The sequence below is a fragment of the Mixophyes fleayi genome, chromosome 9 (genome assembly GCF_038048845.1).
Source record: "Mixophyes fleayi isolate aMixFle1 chromosome 9, aMixFle1.hap1, whole genome shotgun sequence".
Taxonomy (NCBI): Eukaryota; Metazoa; Chordata; class Amphibia; order Anura; family Limnodynastidae; genus Mixophyes; species Mixophyes fleayi.
Genome location: NC_134410.1, coordinates 18,814,402 through 18,832,618, shown reverse-complemented (window position 1 = coordinate 18,832,618; position 18,217 = coordinate 18,814,402). Strand labels below are relative to the sequence as shown.

The 18,217-nt window shown below is 40.9% G+C and overlaps 1 long non-coding RNA gene across 1 annotated transcript; it reads right to left on the bottom strand.

The window, feature by feature from the left end:
* Positions 1-1,258: 1,258 nt before the first annotated feature.
* Positions 1,259-7,492, bottom strand: LOC142101461 (uncharacterized). The gene is made up of 3 exons (XR_012679023.1): positions 7,317-7,492; positions 3,466-3,870; positions 1,259-2,525 (listed from the first exon to the last, which is right to left on the bottom strand). It is a non-coding gene; the product is annotated as an uncharacterized LOC142101461 (long non-coding RNA).
* Between the last annotated feature and the right edge of the window lie 10,725 nt (positions 7,493-18,217).

Below are 18,217 nucleotides of genomic sequence, written 5' to 3'. Positions count from 1 at the left end.
TTTTAATTCAGTTATCTAAAATCACTGAATTGCCTGCTGACTGTGTGCTAGCTGTGCTAACGCAGGATTTGTAGAGGGGGGTTTCCACACCATGCCGCCAGTGGGCGTGACCAGCATGCATGGGGGCGTAGCTATAATTTTAGACAGCGCTTGGCTGCTCTGCAACTCTTCCTATCCCCATAATATACATGGGCAATGTTGCATGCACTACTGGTAGGTGCACACAGCTCTACCTTTTCAAGCAGATCTGTGTGAAGCGGGAGCAGGGTCCAGCCACCTCAATTATACAGTGCCCCAGGCTTGGAGGGGGGTTTCCAGGCACTAGGAACCCCCCCCATCGGTTTGCCTATGGACCTTATTGCCAGATGCAGAGGGCTGCATACATCTGCAGTGACCTTATATAATGTACTACCAAGTTGGAAACTAGGGATAAGAATGTTTTGGCCAGAGGATATACACCAAAATGGAAACAACAGTCCATTGCTAAAGTGAGTGAAATGGACAGAACCACTTTGATTTCAGTCACACCCTGTCAGCCTGCTGTGGGAAAATACACTTCTAAACCCTGAACGGTCTGTGAGAGGACAGGCAGAATATCTACATGCTGTGGGAACAGGGAGTAGTTCTTGGCCTAATTAGAAGAGGTGCTACGAATCCCAAGCCAGTATTTGCCATCTGATCGGTTTTGGAAATATTGGCTCACCAGCTGATAGAGATCGCTTTATTTGCCTTCACGCTGTCTGTAGTACAGAGGAATAACGCTGAAACTGAAAAGGATACAGCTAGTGATTTTTACATCATATCGAGCACCCATACTGAGGATTTTGACTATACTGTCTCTAAGACAGAAGTCTTGTAAGTACAATCCCTTGTGACGAGGATAAAAGAAACTGTGTGGAATTTTAGATGTCTGCTACACGCTTTTTCTAATCATCCTTGACTTATGTAAAGTGGGACCAGAAGCGCTTTGATATATATTTTAGCAATTTGGTGTATTGCTTTAGGGTTAGGTCTAACTGCATCTGACTGAGCGCCTGTTGAGTCTGTTCACTCTTTTTTAATATTGCACTTATATCAATGTAAATAAATAAAGACTTAGCTGGCATGTAATTCCTAATCCCTTCTAGGTAGTAGTGAGAAGATAGAGTTCTCAAGGTGATACCGTCCAAGGGTGAAAAAACACATACACATGGGACTTTGACAGGAGCTACGCTGCTCCCCTCCAGCTGTGGACTCAAGCCACTAAAAAACCTTTCATTATTATTATAAAAAATTTTTTAATAGGGCGCCACAAAGTGTCCGTATCACCGTACAGAGACAAACAATAGGACAGTACAAGGTAAAACAGCACGATACATTTAACAATAAGCGCTATAACTCCGGAAGCTCAAAGCACAGCTAAAGAGACAGGCTGAATGGTTGAGGGTGAGGGATATTTAGCACAAGCTGGAAACCTGTGCCCAAGAGGGTGGGTATGGCTGACAGGTTAAGAGCCACTGAGAGGTGCAGAGAAAAGCGAGAGCAGTCAGAGGGCAGAAGGTCCAAGAATGAGGTGGGCTGAGCAGCTGGAGAGCAAAGTTAAAAGTGGTGGAAACAGAAGGAGAGAGGGCCCTGCTCAAAGGAGCTTACAATATAAAGGGAGGGGCAAACAAACTGAAGACGTAAGGGTGATATGGAGATAAAGTCACACGGAACCAGAGAGGAAGGGGGAAGAAGGTATGAGAAGGAGAGGTAGCCAACAAGATGACTGAAGGGCTTTTAAGAAAAGGTGGGTTTTTAATGCCCGTTTTGGATGCATCCATGAGAAGAGGTAATCAGAGGGGAAGAGAGGCGACTATCATTGACCGATGGCAGTGGGCAGGATGGCGTGGGAATGAAGATGAAGTTGGAAATGTAGGGAGCAGTGGAGTTGGTGAGGGCCTTGAATGTGAGGTGAGGAGCTGGAAAGGGATTCTGTAGGGGAAAGGGAGCCAGTGTAGGGCTTGGTAGAGGGGATTTTTCATATTATTCCATGGGAGAAAGGATTTTGTAGCTTAAACAAAATGATTGAATCACCAACAAAAATCTAAAAGATAAGAATGACAAATATTATCTCTACAGGACTGTGGAATATGGTGGCGCTATATAAATGAACAATAATGATAAAATAAAAAGAGGACAAGTTCCTTGCCATTGCATAGTTTAGGACTTCAAATATATCTTGGGCATGCTAACAGGGGTGTAAAAAGACAGTTGTGGTCTATTTACGCCCCTGTACATTGTACACGGGGGCCTTAACAACATTTTGTTAGGGGCCCCATGAACCATCCAAGGTTGAAAAAAAACAAACACAGGGGGATTTGACAGGAGCGGTGGCTTCCCTCCGAGTTGTGGACCCCTTGGCAGCTGCCCGCTAAGTTTCTTGAAATTGCCATATAAAGCATCCTGTAGCCACTGAAAAGCTTTTTGATGATTTCTGTCCATATTATTCCATGGAATAAAGGATTCTGTAGGTTCGACAAAATTATTGAAGCACCAACGAAAATCTAAAAGAGAAACAGAATGTTTGTGTTATTGATCAAAAAACCTAGTCCTCATTAGCCGTGTATTATACTGTCTCTTGCAGAAATGGCAGCACTTTCAGTCAAAATATTATGCACAAGTGTTTCTGCATAGATCCAGACATCGATGTAAGGTCCATTGCAGAGCCGTAACTTAGAATTCTAACTCCTGGGGCGAGAAAGACAAATGCCGCCCCCCTAGCCCTCAAGTTTAACCAAATTAACCTAAAATATTCCTAAATTGCGCCCCCCCTTCAACCTTGCGCCCTGGGCAGTTGCCCCTGTCGCTCAGGTCTAGTTGCGGCCCTGGTCCATTGTACTCCATAGTACAGATAGTTTCAGCCGAACACTGAGATAGAATGTGTTGATTGCATTGTTCTTGCCTAGCCCTATCCAGCCACTTGAAATGAAAGTCATATTTATTGTGGTGTAATTCGGCACATCTACCACACTTTAGGGGGCATCACTGATCTAAAAAGAATGTGTACTATCTCTATAATAATCGGTATCAGATCTGTAGACTGCTCATTCTAGGGTATTATATCTCACATTACCTAAAATTAAAACAGTAGGAAAGGTGTTTCCTTTCCACCTGTATATATTTATCTTTCTAAGCTTATAAGGGAGCAATTTGCTAATTGCTGCAAATTGATTTGGTGTACCTGTTGTTTTGACATTGCCCAGATTCTTTAGACCTGTTTTTTACACCTGAGCGTTAGATAAACTTGAAGCGTAAAGAGACAGCAACCCTCTGGGACAGAAAGAATAAAAGAACATTATGCCAGAAAATTTAATGAAAACTGTGTTTTTATTTAGTTAATGTCTTGTTGTCTCTGATAGACTTTTCTGTAAACAATCATACTGACCACAACGCTTTTGTCTTTTTCTCCCCAAACACAGCCCTGCCTACACCCAAGGTATTTACCTGCAAGACACATCACACGTATTTTCACTCCTCTTGCCTGGAGTTCTTTTATTTTATTCTTCGTAGTGAGTTTGTAGACCTTGGCAAATATGATGTGCAGCTTGATGTGGGGGTTGTTGGGTAGAAATGTGTTCAGCAAGATATGAATACAGTCATCGCATGGACTCCAGGAGATGTACCAGACAATTGTGCAGCTTTTCCATGCGTCCTTGAACCGCTCCCCAATGAACACTTCCTCAGCGTGGGCCTCATCAGTGTTTGTAAAGTGTCCTGACTCAATAAGTGTCCTCTGCTGATACACCTCATAACAGAGGTGAGTTGCAGGGGGAGTCGTGCCTGGTGCATAGTGAGAGCGAAACACATTGGGGGGCATTAGGATCATCACTGCAAGTGGTTAAGCGAAACCTAGATAAAGATAGAATTATTACACACATACATAGGGATAAAACTGACAGTTATATTGAGACATTATACTGGAAAAAATACTTTATGTAGATAATGGGGCTGCAGAGCTGGTTGCACCATGGGAGTACTCTAAAATAAGAGCACATAAAAATAACATATTTCATCTATACACATTTTGAGATGTATCTGCCTCTGCATTAGCTGCATATGTGCCTGTCATAATCATCAGCGAATATTTGCACCTGCCCTATAGCATGTGCAAATGATATGCCTCCTAACAGGCGTATATGTGTGTTTCTGCAGGTTTGTACTCAGCCAACGTAAGGATGGACCTTCCCTCCCTCGCCTCCCCCCCTCTCCAGTATTAGAATCACGCAGGTCTGCATAGGTTTGTGCCCACTTTGTGGGCATGTACAGAGTGATTTCATGCAAGATATGCTATGCAAACTCCAACACTGCCTAAGTCTCGATATGTTTTCAATCTAAAATGCACCCTTGACCTAGTACGGTAGAGTCAAAAAATTTATAGGTAAACGTGTCATTGACTATTCTGCCACAAAACTTCTTTCACTTACTTTCTCCTTTGGTCTTTCTCAATGGACCTTATCTCTCACCCACTGTGATGGACATTCCCTTGAACTTGTCTTCTCCCACTACTGCTCCATCTCTAGTGTCGCCAACTTAGCCTTCCCACTCTCCGACTACAACCACCTTCCTTCAGCCTCACCTTACCTCGTGCCCCCCACCCCCTGCACCCAGATCCACATGTACACCGTAACTCTTAACCCTATCCACTTATTATTTTTACTAAAACATCTACTTATTACTTTGACTGCACTGTCCTCCCCTACTGTTGTGCCTTTTTTCTGTAAACACTCGCTTCAGTCCTAGACAATGCAGCTTCAGCTACCATATACAGTCTCCAATGATCCAAATCCAAACAGACTCGTTAAATGCAAAAGTGCACTGCAGAGCGTGACTGGTGTAAATCTTGTTCCTATCCCGATTTCCTTCACTATAAATTTATTTTCAGCACTGCCCTTTGAATTGCCAAATAAGCTTGAGCAATTGGTGTCCAAACGTCTGTCTCACTTTCTCTCCTCTCACTCTATTTTTGACTCTCTGCAATTAAGCTTCCGCCCCCAACATTCCACTGAAACTGCTCTCACAAAAGTAGTAAATGATCTACTTACAGCAAGATCTAAGGGTCATTTCTCTATATTCATTCTCCTGGACCTCTCTGCTGCTTTTTTCACTGTTGATCACCCTCTTCTCCTACACACCTTTCACTTCATTGACCTTTGTGATACAGTTCTTTCCTGGTTCACTTCCTACCTATCGAACCTCTAGTTTAGTGTTTCTACATCTGGCACATCCTCCTTTCTACTCCCACTATCTATTGAGGTCCCACAAGGCTCTGTTCATGGCCCTTTACTTTTCTTACTGTCCCATTTGTCATTCAGTACCATCCAATACCATCTCTATGCTGATGACACCCAAATCTGTATCTCTTCACTTGACTTCTCCCCTTTTTTACTTTCTCATGTAACCAACTGCTTTCTCATATCTCCATATGGATGTCCCAATGCTACCTAAAGCTCACCATGTCTAAAACAGAATTTATAATCTTTCCTCCTCCCAGAGTCACTACCTGCCCTCTAATCTCCCTCACTGTCAATAACACCACAATTTCCTCAGTCTCCAAAGCCAGCTCTCTTGGTGTCACACTTGACTTTGCCCTCTGCTTTGTTTTTTACATCCAGACTTCCCCCCAGTGCTCTCGAGTCCACCTTAGAAACATTACCAGAATACTCCCATTTCTTACTCAACATGCTACCAAAATTCTTATCGATTCTCTCATCATTTCCCGTCTTGACTACTGTAACCTCCTGCTATCTGACGTTCCACTCACCCATGTATCCACACTTAAATCCATCCTAAATACTGTAGATTGTACATCCTAAAGACTGATCTTCCTCTCTCACCACCCCACATCTGCTGCACAACTTTGTAAATCCCTACACTGGCTCCATGTGTCCTCTAGAATTCAAATTACTCACCCTTACCTACAAAGCCCTCAACAACACTACCCTTACATACATCTCAAATTTCATATGAAAATACTCTCTCTCTTGCCCTCTTAGATCTACCTTTGACCTGTGCATTGTAACCACTTCTCACTCCTACCTATAAGTCTTCTCCCGTGCTCCTCCCCACTTATGGTATTCCCTACCATGTCCAGTCATCCTTGCCCACAGCCTTCAAATCTTTAGACGCTCTCTGAAAATCTCTTTATTAGAGCTTACCTTATCCCCAATGATAATACCCACATTGATGCACAACTGTCCCAATCTCCACTCTGAACCACACTCACCCCTCTTGTTTCAGCTGTTCCCTCTTCCATGTAGAATATAAGCTCTTTAATGAGAAGACTCCTCCATACCCTTAGTTTTCATGTCTGAATTTATTTTGTCTACCTTGTTTGTCCCTAAAGTCCTTATTTTATGTATGTCCTGTTTTGCCTAACGTACGGTGCTGTGGAGCACTGTGGCGCATTACAAATCTATGATAATAATAAAATAATAATCATAATATCAATTTGATGTCACTAGTTACTAGACATTTTAGATGTTTCATTCTAACAAATATGGGTTCAGCCTACAAAATGACTGCCTCCGCTGTGTTTGCTGAATAAACCAACAGTGCTTGTATGTCCAAGACATGCTGCATCCAGCAGTTAAAATTCAAGCCAGCAGGACATTATCCCATTATCCCAATACTGTGCCAAGTGGGACAACTGTTTCTGGAGTGTACGACTGATATTTAATTTCGCTTTGACAAAACAATCAGCATGGCGCTACTCACTAGTGTCTGTGTATGTATATATGTATATATATATGTATATGTGCATATATATATATATATATATATATATATATATATAATATTACTTTTTTATTATAGCTTAAGAATATCCATTCATATTTTACTGTATAAAAGGGACGCCCTATGGTTTTACAAGGTCCAATTTACTGGTCACATATACAATAATTGAGATTCCTAAATACAACATTCCGGCAGCTTGAGTTCTATTTTAGTCTACCTATTTGAATAATTCAAACTAATCAGTAAGTTCTATTTACCAATGCTGCATTTAGGTGCAACATTTGCAGCAACCAATTAGCAATTACCTTATCTATGTCTATTGCAAGTTAGACAATGAAACTGTGTCTAATTTATAGCTATAGTTTACAATAAATGTTACACCTACATGCAATAATAATAATAAATGATCCCTAGCATCTTCCTAAATGACCCAGGAATCATGATAATAAAAATATAGATAGCATAGTTTCATTATCACCATGCTTTTATAATTTATAAAGACAGAATGTCCAAAAGTAAACATACATAGAATAGAGAGACATATGTGTACATTTACAGACCTGCGGTGTTGTCTGGATGTGTTCTCCTGTGGTTGAGCATTTAACTGTCAGATATTTTCATACAACCTTAAACCCATATTTCCTGTTACGATACAAACGTGTGCCGCGCCTCTGGGCATTAAAGTATCACATCCCAGTTTCATGTCAAGGCTTTAACGTCATCCAATACTATACATACTCCGTTTACACTCACCCTGAAGGTAACTCCTGGGAAAGGAAACTGAAAGTGTTTTGTGGAATAGATAACTTTCATGTTTCCAGTTAAAGGTTTAGTCCCGTGACTTAATAAGTTTTACATATCACAGGGATAATACAGCAGTGTAAGATGTGTAGTTTGATAATCCAGTTTATTCAAATAAAAATCAGCAGGTTTTAAAATGCATTTCAACATCTCGTTAAATCTGAAGGAGATCAGGCCAGGTTGTCAAGCACTGAGTCTAGTTGATGGTTTGGGTAATTTACGCTGTGATTTTTGTTTGTGGATTTTTTTTTATTGCCGCAGTCCAACATCCTTATCAGGACCTTTGAGCAATGAACATCCCTGCTTAAAGATTCTGCCTGCAACTATTATATGCTGTATCCTGTGTGACTAACAGATAAGAGCTTACACTGTAATCCATTCCCCGGCTTTCCTGTGTTAAACCCAACCTCTCTGTGTCAACGTTTTGCCCGCTACCCAGCAGTACTGATCCATAGTAAGGGGTCAGGAGGTATCAGCCAGCCCACAGCAAAGAGGCACTGCAGCAGCTATACCAGGTACCAGAAGTAAGCAGTTCCAGCTGGCGGTGAAGGAGCCTGGTGGTGGCAGCCGAATCCTCCTACACCTATTGCGCAGTTGGCATTCGCAAGTCGGAGAGTGTCTGATGGCAGGTGACACCAGTAGGAGTGGTCAGTAACAGTTGGTTACTGACAGTGAGAAAGAACCACAAATAAACTGTATAAGATCCTTTCCCCCAAGGCCGGGTGGCATAGTAAGTCCATCCAGTCACAGTTTATAACTGGTGGCAGCGGTGGGATTTTTGGTCGACGTATAGATGACTATTAATCACATGCATTCCTTCGCTACTCAGTCACTTTAATGCCGTTGCACATTCATTCATTTAAAAGTAAACTATTTTTTTTTTTAAATTATTTAATATCGGCAGCAGTTCTCATCCTGTGTAAAGTGTGGTTCTCACCGCGACCTCGTGTATTTATAATAATTCAACAGCAAGCCATGCCGGTATTACTATTAGCCATGGTATTGGAAGTAAAATGTATCAATGGTTTTGTGTTGAACGTTAGCATATGGAACGGTGGCAGAAAAAAGAAATTCAAAGTTTGTGTCACCAGGGACTCCTCACCTCTGGGAAACAAACTATTCTGCTGCAAGACACAATTTGAGCAAAAGTTTACAGAGATTCTAATCATCTCTATTTAATATTTTGCTGCTATATATACAAAGCTGTGTTTTATGTCCGTTTTATTGAGACACTTGTCAGGGTATATGGACTATCAATGAATGCAACAAAAATTGTATGTTTATATAATTATAATTTATATTTATGTTTTATTTTTTAATAGCTAATCATTATGCTTCTCTGATTTGTTTATGTTGGGAGTTACATTATTGTATAATGTTGTGCAAATCTTATACTAGTCAATTTAAAAAGAATAGAAAGAGATAGATAATTTATTCAGCCAACTCCATGACAATAAAAATAAATTACTATACATTCACCCTTGTCTTGCTGCGGTCACTTACGACTCCTGGTCAGGCATAAGCTCATATCATATAGCGATTTATTCATCCCATAAAGTAAAAGGTACTGTTGGTATATTTATATGGCCTCACAGAGATTATTAATATTATTATTATCGTTTATTTGTTTGGCGCCACAAGGTTTCGCAGTGCCGTACACAGCACAAACAGTAGACTATACAGGGTAAAACAATACAGAACAATAAACACAAAGTACCAGAACTTCAGAAACTCCAGGCAGGCAGATACTGTAAAAACAGAGCGGAAGAACAGGTGTGGAGACAGGAGGGGAGAGGGACCCTGCTCATACGAGCTTACATCCTAAGGGAGGGTAAACAAAATCAGGCACAAGAGGGAGCCAGTGAAGCAAAGGGGAGAGTAAAAAGGAGCCAGGGGAGAAACAGAAGAGGTGAGAGGTTAATTGGATGGTTGGTAGGCCTTAAGGAACAGGTGAGTTTTAAGTGCCTTCTTGAAGGAGCACAGATTGGGTGAGAGATGGAGCGAGGGAGGTCATTCCAGAGATAAATGGCTTCTTTGAAAACAAGAACACCATATAAATAAAATGGAAAGACTCAAAAGGCAGAAGACATGTTCCTTGCCATGCCACAGTTTAGGAATCAAAACATAATTTGGGCATACTAACAGGGTCGCAATTTAAAAAAAATGCGGTCTAGTTATGCCTCTGCACATGGTACTTGGGGACTCCAAATACATTTTGTAAGGGCTCCCACTTACCGAAAAAACACATACACATGGGTCATTGACAGAAACTATGCCCCTCCCCCAGCTGTGAGCCCCAAACCAGCTGCCCCACATTTCTTGATATTGCCAGGTAAAGCATCCTGTAACCAATGAAAAGACTTTTGATGATTTTTGTTCATATTATTGCATGAGACAAAGGATTCTGTAGCTTAAACAAAATGATTGACGCACCAACGAAAATCTAAAAGATTTGAATGACATTTATTCTCTTTACAGCCCTGTGGAATACGGGGACGCTATATAAATGAACAATAATAATAAATAAGAGGGGAAGACTCCAAAGGAAGAAGTCACATTCTTTGCCATTCCACAGTATAGGACATAAAATATAACTTGGGCATACTAACGTAACGTAACGAGATGTGTAACAGGAATTTGTTATCTCTTGTTATAACCATTAGGCTGGGTACACACTACAGAAAATTTCTCCCGATGCGATATCGTTAACGATTTTACCAACGACTGAAAGTCCCGATCAGCATGCCGATTCCTGTCTACACACTATACACCTTCAGATCTGTGTTCTTCATTTGTCATAGCCATCTGCTGAAAAGATGGTGACTCTATACACTCTATGGTGATCTGCCTACACTGCTGGTCCTGAGTGCGTACACACTGCAGAATTGGCACAACATCGGTCCATGGTTTATAGAGATTTTTAGTCTGTTTATAAAATCAAATCAAGCCATATGATGTGCTTTGGAACAATAAAACATGATCGTACACACTAATGCGATATCGGACTTAACGGTCATTTATCGTGTGATTGGCAAAAACCTGTAGTGTGTACCCAGCTTTAGACTGCTGGTCAGTGAAGCATCAAGGGACAACCGGCAATGCATGCCAATAACTAACTTCACCTGCTGCAGCCTGACACTACACTTTTTATTGTTTCCCATCCTGGACATTGTAAATTGATTATTATATGTTTATTTCCCTCTTTATTTCCCTGCTTCACTTCCACCATCTGGCTGTTCTGTTTCTGCTCTCTCTCTCTGACCCCTACCCTTTACTTACTACTTCTCCTTTCCACAAACCCTCTCATCTCTGTGTCTTCACTGCTCTCCTGCCACTAAACCCTCTCCTACTATGTTCCTATTGCCTTTGTATTTACTGCTCTTAACTCTACCGTTATTGTAATCCATTCACTTTGTCACTGTACTGCTCTACCATAACATATTGTCATATATTTCCATTCTGTTGTTTGGCCACATTGATTACATTGCTACTGTCATATCTCCCTTGTCATTATTTGGACGTCTACACTACCTAGACCCAGAGATCATCATGGCCTCTGCACCATCCTGTGTGTTGCCCAAACAGGCTTCTGCACCATCATGGCCCTATCTAGGCTTACGGCCTCAGTATCTTGCAGATCTATGCACACAGTGAACTCCACTACTCCTATGTTCCTTTTGTCTCTCACTACCCCCTCCCTTTAGAATGTAAGCTTTCACGGACAGGTTCCTCAACTCTATATCTCTTGTTTGTTCTCTATGTCTCATTTCGCCCACTCATCGTCCGCCTCTCTGTCCATTTTGTCTTATGTATATCATGCAATTTGTTCTGCTAATTGCATCCATGCATTTATTATTCTACTTATCTGTACTCGTTGTTTTTATCTGTATGTACCTCTGTCATTTTGTATCTTTGTTCTATGTACAGTGTTGCGGAAGTCTTGTGTTGCCTTATAAATAAAAAATAATAATAATATTAATAAACAATTGTCGGCTCCATAACAAAATTTTGTTAGGGCCCCAAGTATCATCCATGGGTGAAAGAAACACATACATGGACTTTAACAGAAGAGTCCCCTGTTACATGAAATTGTCATATAAAAGCATCCTGTAGCCACTGATTAGCCCTTTGATGATTATTGTTCATATTATTCCATGGGACAAAGGATTCCGTAGGTTCGACAAAATGATTGAAGCACCAACGAAAATCTAAAAGAGAAACAGAATGTTTGTTTGATTAGTCAAAATAACCTAGTGGTCATTAGTGTGTTATACTGTCTCTTACAGAAAGTGTTATTGTCACTGAAACAATGAGACAAGTTAGGAAAATATTTAAGCTGCTGGTTTCACCTGAAGTGTAAAGAGCCAGCAGCCGTCTGGAAGGGATCAAAGCATTGTGCCTGGAAATTTTATGAAAACTGTGCTTTTGTTTAGTTAATATCCTGCCGTGTCTGATAGGTTTTTCTGCTAAAAAATATACTGACCACAAACATTTTTTTTTTTGCCCCCAAAACACAGCCCTGCCTACACCCAAGGTATTTACCTAAAAGACACATCACACGTATGTTCACTCCTCTTGCCTGGAGTTCTTGTATTTTATTCTTCGTAGTGCGTTTGTAGACCTTGGCAAATATGATGTGCAGCTTGATGTGGGGCTTGTTGGGTAGAAATGTGTTCAGCAAGATACGAATACAGTCATCGCAGGGACTCCAGGAGATGTACCAGACAATTGTGCAGCTTTTCCATGTGTCCTTGAACCGCTCCCCAATGAACACTTCCTCAGCGTGGGCCTCATCAGTGTTTGTAAAGTGTCCTGACTCAATAAGTGTCCTCTGCTGATACACCTCATAACAGAGATGAGTTGCAGGGGGAGTCGTGCCTGGTGCATAGTGATTGTGAAACACATTGGGGGGCATTGGAATCATCACTGCAAGTGGTTAAGCGAAACAGGCCTAAATAAAGATAGAATTATTACAAACATATATAGAGATAAAAACTGACAGATACATTATTTATGGAGGCAATACATTTTGTAGACAATGAGGCTGATGCAGAGCTGGTTGCAATAAGGGATTAAGTACTCTAAATTATGAGCACAGGAAAAGAATGTATTGTCACCCACATGCAGAGCCGTACACATCTCGAGATATATCCACCTTTGCGTCAGTAGCACAAGCGCTTGGTTTGTGACACGTCGTCATCATCAGCGAGTATTTACACCTGTCCTATAGCAGGTGGTAATGAAACGCCTTCTAAGATGTGTATTTGCGTGTTTCTGCAAGTCTGTACCCAGCCAATGTTAGAACAGCCCGTACCTCCCTTGTCCCCACTCTTTGAGTGCAAGAATCTTGCAAGTCTGCATAGGTGCATATGTGTGCGCAGTAATTTTACACAAGGGGCCTGATTCATTAAGGATCCTGGACAAAACCATGTTACAATGCAAGGGGTGCAAATGAGTGTTCTGTTTTGCACATAAGTTAAATACTGACTGTTTTTTCATGTAGCACACAAATACTTGATAGCTTATTTGTACACTGAAATTTAACGTTGATATTTGTGTGGTACATGAAAAAACAGTCAGCATTTAACTTATGTGCAAAACAGAAAACTAATTTGCACCCCTTGCATTGTTACATGGTTTTGTCCAGGAGACTTACATAAGAAGTTAAGATCCTTAATGAATCAGGCCCCAGATACTCTATACAAACTCTTGCAAGTCCCACCCTGCCTCACACTCAATATGTTTTCAATCTAAAATGCACACTTCACCTAGCACAGTAGAGGCAAATAAATTGTGGTCAAATCCAATATCCAGCCTAGTAATGTGTCACAGTATCAATTTGTTGTCTCTAGTTACTATACCTATGAGATGCTGCATTGTAATTAATATTGGTTCAGCCAACAAAAGAGTCTTAAAGGAAAATTATGCAGAAATACTACTAATTTAAAAATGATAATAATGCTATGTTCTGTAAAGATGTCTTTGCTGAATAAACAAACAGTCTGACACCTGCTGAATTTGTCAGTTAAAAGTGTAGCCAGGAGGGCATTCCTCCATTGTTTGTGATGCTGTGCCGAGTGGGGTCACTGTTTCTTTGAAGTGTGTGGCTGATATAAAAGCAGTGTGACAGCACCCACTAATGTCAATATATAAATATAAATATAAATAAGGTTATTTGCTTTTAATTGCCTAAGAATATCAATATTATATTTTACTGAATAAAACCAAAGACACCTGGGGGTATATTTACTAACCTGCGGGTTTGAAAAAGTGGAGATGTTGCCTATAGCAACTAATCAGATTCTAGTTATCATTTTGTAGAATGTACTAAATAAATGAAAGCTATAATCTGATTGGTTGCTATAGGCAACATCTCCACTTTTCCAAACTTGCAGTCAATCTAGCCCCTTATGTTTTTGTGCAGTCTAATTTCTCAGTCACATATAAAATATTTGAGATTCCCAACATCTTCCCAGTAATACCGCTTTCATACTGCCGCCCTGGCAATATCCCGGGTTTTTCAAGCCGGGTTTTTGCCGTGGCTCGGAGTGTCCCAGCTCAGAAACACCATTCATACTGCACCTCGGACTCGGGAATTTCCCGGGTTGACCCCATTCATACTGCACAAGTCTGTGCCCTGGCAATTTGTGGGAGTCATCACCAGAGCAGTTTTCATTGGCTGAAAAATGGTGATGTCATTGAAAGGTGACTGGTTTTTTGACGCATAAAGATGATGCAAAAGTGGGTGGTGATTGTTTACCACATTACTTTTCATCATAGCCAACGACTCACTTTTGTGTAGCCCAGAGTTCATGTTTACTAGTGTGTTTTTGCTATTTTATGCAGCAAATGAGAGTTTGCTGCAGCTGCTGACACTGTGCACTCTTGCACAGTCCCAGTTCAGGAGGAGGAAGGCGAAGTTTATGGCACAACAGAAGAAAACTTCCACGGGCTCCCACCGATGACATCATCCTCCAGAGACAGGCAAACAGCCAATCAGCTTGTTTTCTGTGCAACCCGGGTTGAAAAACCCGGGTTGCACCATTCATAGTGCAGGCAACCCAGGTCCGACCCGGGAATTACCCCTCGATAAATCCCGGGTTTTTAGACCCGGGATTTTTGACTTGTACCATTCATACTGCACCAAGACCCGGGTCGTTTGAGCTCGCCCCGGCAAAAACCCGGGATTTTGGTGCAGTATGAATGGGGTTTAACACATACCACATATGCCAGCTTTAACTACCTCTCTTTTAGGAGACCCTGGAAGGGAGGTCAGTTGACATGGTGACGCAATTGTGTCACTGTCTCCCCTCCCCCATGCTGTGTCTACACCCTGATCTTCCGAAGTCCAGAGGACCGCTCATAATTCAGTAAACCTCTCAACATTCCAAGAGAGTAAACAGGTATGACTTAATAGTTGAAATTCCCCAGAATACCTTCCCAGTAGCCTGAATATTATGCTGAAGTGACAAAAACTATTTTTGATTGTAAATTCTATTCTATCTATGTATTTGAATAGTTCACACTAATCAGTACACTCTATTTATGCTGCATTTAGCTGCAAAATTTGCAGCAACCAAACAGCACTAAGATTTTCTCTGTCTGTTGCAAGTTAGACAATGAAAACAAGTGTCTGATTTATTGCATATAGTTTACTGCAAATGTTGCACCTCAATGCGATATTAATAAATGATCCCTAGCATTTTCCTAAATGGCCCAATTAACGTAATTAGAAAGACAAAGATAGCATAATTTAATGATCACCATGCTTTTATAGTTTATGGAGATGGAAAGGCTGACAAGCAGACATATATAGAATAGAGAGACATACATGTAGATTTACAGACCTGCGGTGTTGTCTGGATGTGATCTCCTCTGGTTGAACGTTTAGCAGTCAGATCTTTTTATAAGACTTTAAACCCATATTTCCAGTTATGATACAAAAATGTGCCCCTCCTCTGGGCATTTCAGTCTCACATGGGCATGGCAGCAGCTTCACGTCAAGGCTTTTGTTTCTATTGGCAGTATGACACATGTGTATAACAGATGTCAGCAGAATGTGAGTAATGAGGTTAAGCCACATGTTGTCACTTAAGCAGAACATTGGTTTATTTAACACAGGATACAAATATATATCCTATAGCTAGATGGGCCAGACGGCCGGTCCCCAGTAGCGGAGGCAACGCACAGCATCCCACCAGTTCCTACAGTTTCAACGTTGTTTTCTAAGAAAATCAATCCAATAATATACCCCACTCCGTATACACCTTAGTCAGAATCACGTAGCATGTTTGTTAGATAATGTACAGGAAATCTGCAAAACCAGAGGGAGACTAAGGGAACCCTCTGTCCACCTACGATTTATGACCTCAGACGCATAAATAAAATAGCATTGCTTCAGACAGGTCTTTAGAAGCAACACCGGCACGCTTACTTCTAAAGTGTGGGGACCACTAAATGTTTTTATTTTTATCAAAAGAATATAGTTTAGCGTAAAAAGGTTATTTTGCAGTATGCACATAAAAAAGGGTCAAATGTAATTATATATATATATCTATATATATATCTATATATATATATATATATATATATATATATATATATATATATATATATATATATATACACATATCAGGGTTTCTATAGACAATATTTTTGTATTATAGTGAGAGCCTCTCCTTTTCCCACCTTCTACGCTTTATCCAACTAAGAGGTACCTCTGCACCTGGTTCTCTCATCTGCATCGCAAACTACTCTGCTCACCTATCCATCAACCTCAGATTCCCTAATACCGGACCTAGGAGGGCATTTTCTGTGCACTTTAACGCAAATATCTGGGTTAAAATCTCGGCTATATTTCTGAACATTCCTTGATCTATCTAACGCATCTGATATATGTACATGTCAAAAAAAAGTGGCATTGATTGTTATACTTGATATTGGGACTTACATTGATTGGCAAATAAAGCTGCGGTCTATTGTAGACCTAATCATGTTTTTATTTGGGTTGGGTACGCTTTTCCTATGATGATTATTCTGACATGGAGAAGGACTCCAAATAAAATCCGATTTTAAAAAAAAAAGACCTTCAACCCAACGCTGGACATCTCTGATAAAAGCACTATGCTGACAGCAAGTGATTCCAATTGAAGAACTGTTCGGCACTGCAGGTTGACGTCATTGTGACGGCTGTCAATCAAAATTTAAATTTAGGGACCTATAGAAGTGCGTTCTGGTGTAAAATATGTCTGGAATGTGCAAAAGGCTCCACATTTAAAGGTATAGGTCTAGATCCAATCTCCACAACTTTCTGGCAGATATTAAAATTAAATAATTCTTAATTCCATCCCTTCAATCTCCATTTAATATCTTGTTCTGAAGGTGAATATTGCTTTTGCATGATGGCACAATACTCAATGCAATACACACAAATGCACCTAGCCCCCATTCATCTAAAAACTGTCCCATCCATGGGCAGCACAGTGGCCTAGTGGTTAGCACTTCTGCCTCACAACACTGGGGTCATGAGTTCAATTCCCGACCATGGCCTTATCTGTGTGGAGTTTGTATATTCTCCCTGTATTTGCATGGGTTTCCTCCGGGTGCTCCGGTTTCCTCCCACACTCCAAAAACATACTGGTAGGTTAATTGGCTGCTATCAAAATTGACCCTAGTCTCTCTGTCTCTGTCTGTCTCCCTCTGTGTCTGTGTGAGTGTGTGTCTATATTACAGAATTTAGACTGTAAGCTCCAATGGGGCAGGGACTGATGTGAATGAGTTCTCTGTACAGAGCTGCGGAATTAGTGGCGCTATATAAATAAATGATGATGATGATGATCCACCCAGTTTCAGCCAGCTTCTCCAATTAGAAGATGTGAACTTTATATTCCCTACCGATGATGCCATGTTGTCTCAGTAATTCATGTTGTTCACATAACAATCAGCATATTTTTGGGGTGTGGGATGGAGATCGGAGCACCCGGAGGAACCCCACACAAACACAGGGAGAACATAAAAACTCCACACAGATAAGGCCATGGTTGGGAATTGAACTCATGACCCCAGTGCTGTGAGGCAGAAGTGCCAACCACTTAGCCACCGTGCTGCCCAATGGGTGCATGCATCTACACATAGGCACACAACCTCACAAAACGTATTTTGTACTGCAGGTCTGACCTTTTGCTATCAACAAGTTTCTCTTAAGTGTCTCTTTATACCACTCCCAGGTTCATTAGCTAGGTGTGTTCTTTCACACACCACGTCATTATCCATATTGAATCACTGGCCAAATCTTGACATTTAACTTACGTAATATCTCTGAAATATACATTTGTCACCTAAGTATAAGGTCAACTAAATCTTCTCCACCCCCCAGTACAAAATACAGTGTAGATATAAAATGAGAGAAACAATTGGGTTATGACCAAGAATCTGGAGGGACAAAGCGTGTTTTAGTGTAAACATCCCGCTGTGCACTTTCTGCGTTTAGAAGTTCACTTTGCGTGACCATTTGCAGTATTGTGGTTCATCATAACAAATGCGAAGCTCGGTAAACATAAATATGTCACTTTTGCTTGTGAGCATCGGATCAGTGAACATTACTAACCTGCTTTCAGCAAGGAATGCCGTCATCCACCCAACTCCTTCCATCATAAGGAGT